Below are 5,330 nucleotides of genomic sequence, written 5' to 3'. Positions count from 1 at the left end.
GGACCGGGTTTGATTCCCCACTCCTCCACTTGCACCTGGCTGGATGACCTTGGGCAAGCCACAGTTCTGATAAGAGCTGTTCTTGAAAAAGAGCCGTTTCTGTCAAGAGCTCTCTCAGCCCCACCGACCTCACAGGGTGTCTGTTGTGGGGAGGGGGAGGGAAAGGAGTTTGTAAGCCGCTCTGAGACACCTATGGGTAGTGAAGGGCGGGGGGCATAAATCCCATCTCTTCTTCTTAGCAGGTCTACTCAGAAGTAAGTCCCATTTTATGCAATGGGGCTTACTCCTGGGAAAGACACATGTGCCCCTCAATTTATTTATATGCCCCCGAACGAAAAAGACCCTGGCTAGGGAGGTGGTGAGCTCCCCCTCACTGGCAGTCTTTCAGCAGAAGCGGGACAAACACTTGTCAGGGAAGCTCTAGGTTGATCCTGCATTGAGGAGGGGGTGGGACTAGATGGCCTGTAGGGTTTGTTCCAGCTGTGTGATTCTATGATTCTATATGTATTAGCCAGGGCAAGAATGCAAAGCTTTTCCTTTAAGCTTTTAGTCCTCATCAGGGTTGTAAGATCGCCCTTTTAACGGGAGATGGCAGAGATTGAACCTGGGACCTTCTGTATTCCAAGCAGATGCTCTGACACTGAGCACCTACCACAGCCCTTCCCAATGATTTTCTGCGAAATACTCCGGTTGGGTAGGTTCATAAGGGAGTTGGCAGTCCTTCAGGTACGTCGGTCTCAAAATGTGTAGGGCCTTGACAAGCACCATGGACGGCTTCAAAAGGGAATTAGATAAGCATATGGAGCAGAGGTCCATCAGGGGCTATTAGCCACAAGGTATAGAGAGGTGGCTCAAGTGGTTAAAACGCTGAACTGCAGTCTGTGGAAGGTCGGTAGTTCAGCAGTTCGAGACCCGAGTGCCGCATGACAGAGTGAGCTCCCGTCTCTGGTTCTCGCTCCTGCCAACCTAGCAGTTCGAAAGCAAGAAATTGCAAGTACCTAAATAGGTACCGCTTCGGTGGGAAGGTAACAGCGTTCCGTGCGCTTCGGCATTTAGTCATGCCAGCTGCATAACCACGGAGATGTCTTTGGACAGCGCTGGCTCTTCGGCTTGGAAACATAAGAACATAAGAGACACCAATGTTGGATCAGGCCAAAGGCCCATGCAGTCCAACACTCTGTGTCATACAACGGCCAGAAATACCAGGTGCCATCAGGAGGTCCACCAGTGGGGCCAGGACACTAGAAGCCCTCCCACTGTTGCCCCCCCAAGCACCAAGAAGACAGAGCATCCCTTGCCCCAGAGTTCCTATCTATACCTTGTGGCTAATAGCCACTGATGGACCTCTGCTCTATATGCTTATCTCATTCCCTTTTGAAGCTGTCCATGCTTGTAGCCGCCACCACTTCCTGTGGCAGTGAACAGAGATGAGCACCACAACCCTAGAGTCGGATTCGACTGACTTTCAAGCAGGGGAAACCTTTACCTTTACTATAGAGAGGAACTCTCAGTCTGGGGCAAGTGATGCTCTGTATTCTTGGTGCTTGGAAGGGGCAACAGTGGGAGGGCTTCTAGTGTCCTGGCCCCACTGGTGGACCTCCTGATGGCACCTGGTGTTTTTGGCCACTGTGTGACAGAGTGTTGGACTGGATGGGCCATTGGCCTGATCCAACATTGGCTTCTCTTATGTTCTTATGTATGACTGTTTTTGCCTGCGTAAAATGTAGGGCTGTTCTAAAAAGAAAGGACTCAAGGGCAGCATCCTCCCTGAGCGCGGGTAGACAAGAGTTTCTGTCCAACCAAGAAGCAGCAGGTAGAAGTTTTTGACTCTGAGCATGTGCGGTCTAGTAAAACAGCAGGAGCAAACAGTGACTCATGTTGCTGAGTTGACTCCAGTTTGTGACCTCCAGTTCATAGGGATCTATGCAAATTTAGCCACGGAGGTCCGATGAGATTTGCCCCAAATCCTGGCAGATCCCACCAGGCACGTTCCAGAGCCACAGATTTTTGTTTTGGAGTATTACTGAAACATAAGAAGTTACCGAGGCCTTTCCTCCTCAGGGATTTTTGATTGCTTAGTGCTTAGTGATGCTTCAGTCTTCAAACCAGGGGTGGGACTAGTCAGGGATCCCTTCCTGGCACCTGTCCTACCAGGTGCTGACAGAAAGATTCCCTCTTATCGTGGACCAATGTTTCTGCTTTCACAGAGCCCCCAATAGTGACGGTGGGACACAAGGCGGCGGCCTGGAATCCCTCATCTGTCGGCCCCACGGCTTCCACCCCAAGGAGATCGATGCCACCTGGACCAAGGACGGGGAAGTCTGGGAGCAGGAGACCTTTCGCGGGGGGGTCATCCCAAACTGGGACGGGACCTACCACACCTGGCTGAGCATCAAGATCCACCCTGAGGACAGGGATCGGTACCGGTGCCACGTGGAGCACGACAGCCTGCCGGAGCCTTTGGACTTTGCCTGGGAGGAGCCGGGTGAGACGCTGAAAGGGGAGGGGTTCTTATAAGGTTAAAGCACTTGGGGCTCTTTAGCTTGGCTCCTCTTACCATAGAATGTTAGAGTTGGAAGGAACCTTGAAGGGCATCTAGTCCAACCCCTGCACTCTGCAGGAGCATAGCCAAAAGATAGCCCTACAACATACCCGAAACGTCCAGCGAAGGAGCATCCACCACCTCCGGAGGCAGACTGTTCCACTGCTCAACCACTCTTACAGTTAGGAAGTTTCTCCTGATATTTAGCTGGTATTGACTCCCTTGTCATTTCCACCCATTCGATCTAGTCTTGCAATCCGGAGCAAGAGAGAATATATCTGCTCCATCTTCTACATGACAGCCCTTCAAATACTTGAAGACTGCAATCATGTCCCCTCTAAGCCTTCTCTTTCCCAGGCTAAACAGACCCAACTCTTTCAGCCTTTCCTCGTAAGACTTGGATTCCAACCCTCTCACCATCCTGGTTGCCCTCTTCTGGACACGCTCAAGCTGGTCAGCATCCTTCCTAAAATGTGGTGCCTTATAAGGGAGAAGTGTGGGGGGGTGGCAACTTCCAGGAGATGAATTTCCACCCAGGGAGGACGGAGGACTCCAAAAACAGACCCTCCCTAACACTAATTTAAAGTTAGCATATCCTGTTCATAGTCCCTCGATCAGCCTCTTGGACACACACCTTAAGGGGTTTCTGTGTGTCAGCGGAGCTGAGAGCAATACTGTAAGGGGTCTAAAGCAAACTCCAAGCAGAATCACGCAAGGTGGAATGGCCACAGCTAAGACGCCCAACTAAGACGCGCCCAACCCCTTCAGGGATCAACGGCCACATCAGCAGAAGAGAATGGGCAAATTAATTAATTAATTAATCATCAAAAGGCTGATGAGCACCGCCCCCTAGAGTTGGACTCGACTGGCTTTCAAGCAAGGGAAACCTTTACTTTTGTTTTAGTGGGTGTTGTATAACCAGGAGATCTGAAGGTGGATCCAGATGGTCAGCCGTGTTGGTCCGAAGCAGTAGAACAAATTTAGAGTCCAGCGGCACCTTTACGACCAAGAAAGGTTGATTCAAGGGATGAGCTTCCGTGTGCGTGCACACTTTTTCAAATACACTGGCATGAGAGGTAAGGTTCAAAACTTCAAGGTAAAGGTTTTCCTTCCTCGAAAGCCAGTCGAATCCGACTCTAGGGATGCGGTGCTCTTCTCCGTTTCCAAGCCGAAGAGCCAGCGCTGTCCGAAGATGTTTCCGTGGTCATGTGACCAGCATGACTTGACGCCGAGGCACACGGAACGCTGTTACCTTCCCACCGAAGTGGTACTTATTTATCCATTTGCAATTTCTTGATTTTGAACTGCTAGGATGGCAGGAGCTGGGGCCAGAGACGGGAGCTCACTCAGTCACGAGGCACCGGGTCTCAAACTGCTGAACTACCGACCTTCAAAATTTCAGCCCGTCTATAAATTTGAACCTTACCCCCCATTCCATTGTGTTGTACATATTAGATTCCATGTAAAAAATGAAGTCAAATGAGGAGGAAGATCTATGTTTTATTTCAATTAACAAGAAAACAGTTGGACCAAATAGTCCATCCAAAATTGACTACTTTCTTCTCAGCATATTCAGGAAATACATGATATTTTATACATGGACTGACATCATCAAGAAAACAATATTCAAACAGCATAATTGGTTACAAAAGACAGTGGTCATTTGAGTAATAATCCTCTGATTGGACAGATATAAAGAAACATATATCTGCATCAAATTAAGTGTTTACTTAACCTAACCTAAATGATAATGGGCAAGGAATCTTCATATCCCAAACATATTCCTTACTGATACGAGACTAAAATCGTCTCTGACCCAGACGTTGCAAAGTTTGCCCTAAGAACGACAGAATCATGAACTTTGTACCCATTATGTTGTCTGCTAACAATATCAGACCTACAAGAGGAAAGCCTTCTATATAACAGGCCTTTCTAACATCCTAATAAAATATTACTTAAAGAATAAATCTACAAAAACTAGAGAAATATGAATAATCAAAAGAAGGGGAAAATCTTTATAGTACCATCTCTACTACAATTGTATTTGAAAAAGGTGTACCCGCACATGAAATCTCATACCTTGAATAAAACTTTGTTGGTCTTAAAGGTGCCCCAGGACTCTAACTTTGTTCAGGAGATTCAAAGATAGTCTGGCAGCCTGAAACTCTAGGAGCTAGCTCTTTTTGTGGCAAGCTAGGTTTGGGTTTTTTTGGCAGGGTGGGTGAGAACTATGGCTGACCCAAGGTCACCCAGCTGGCTTCATGTGGAGGAGTGGGGACTCAGCTCTGTTCCCCAGATTAGAGTCCGCCGGTCTGAACAGCTACACCAAACTGGCTCTCAGAGAACGGGCAGTTCCAGTGGTGATAGGGGCGGAGGAATTCTTGAAGGGCGTAGCTCAGTTTTTTTAGCCTCCGGCTCACGCTTTTTTGTCTTAGCTCAGGAAGGGAGGGCTCCAGAGCAAACTAATTTCTGCAGGAGCCAAAGTGCTCGCTCACAACTTTGATGCCAGGAGCTCACAAAGCGGGATTTCTGCTCACAAGACTCCACAGCTTAGAGGGAGCATCTGCCAGTTGCATTTCCCTTATCCAAGTTCTCCTCTATCGTTTTGACCACTTCTTGTAACTGGGTAGGTTTCATCAGTTATGCTTTTTTCCTCTAATTCTCTCATGCAAAAGGCAAAAAAGGGTAGAGCGTCTACAGGGCAGTCATTCAGTAGTCAGTATTAATTATGAATAGGATGTCCTGTTAGCAGTAGAGAGAGAAAGAGAGAAATGAGATGAAGTTCCTC

General features: G+C 48.3%; 1 pseudogene; it reads left to right on the top strand.

The window, feature by feature from the left end:
• Nucleotides 1–2,517, top strand: part of LOC107115037 — a 16,775-nt pseudogene extending 14,258 nt beyond the window's left edge.
• Nucleotides 2,518–5,330: the final 2,813 nt, after the last annotated feature.

This window comes from Gekko japonicus, unplaced genomic scaffold (genome assembly GCF_001447785.1).
Source record: "Gekko japonicus isolate JY-2015 unplaced genomic scaffold, Gekko_japonicus_V1.1 scaffold5413, whole genome shotgun sequence".
NCBI lineage: Eukaryota > Metazoa > Chordata > Lepidosauria > Squamata > Gekkonidae > Gekko > Gekko japonicus.
This window is presented reverse-complemented; position numbering and strand designations above follow the sequence as displayed.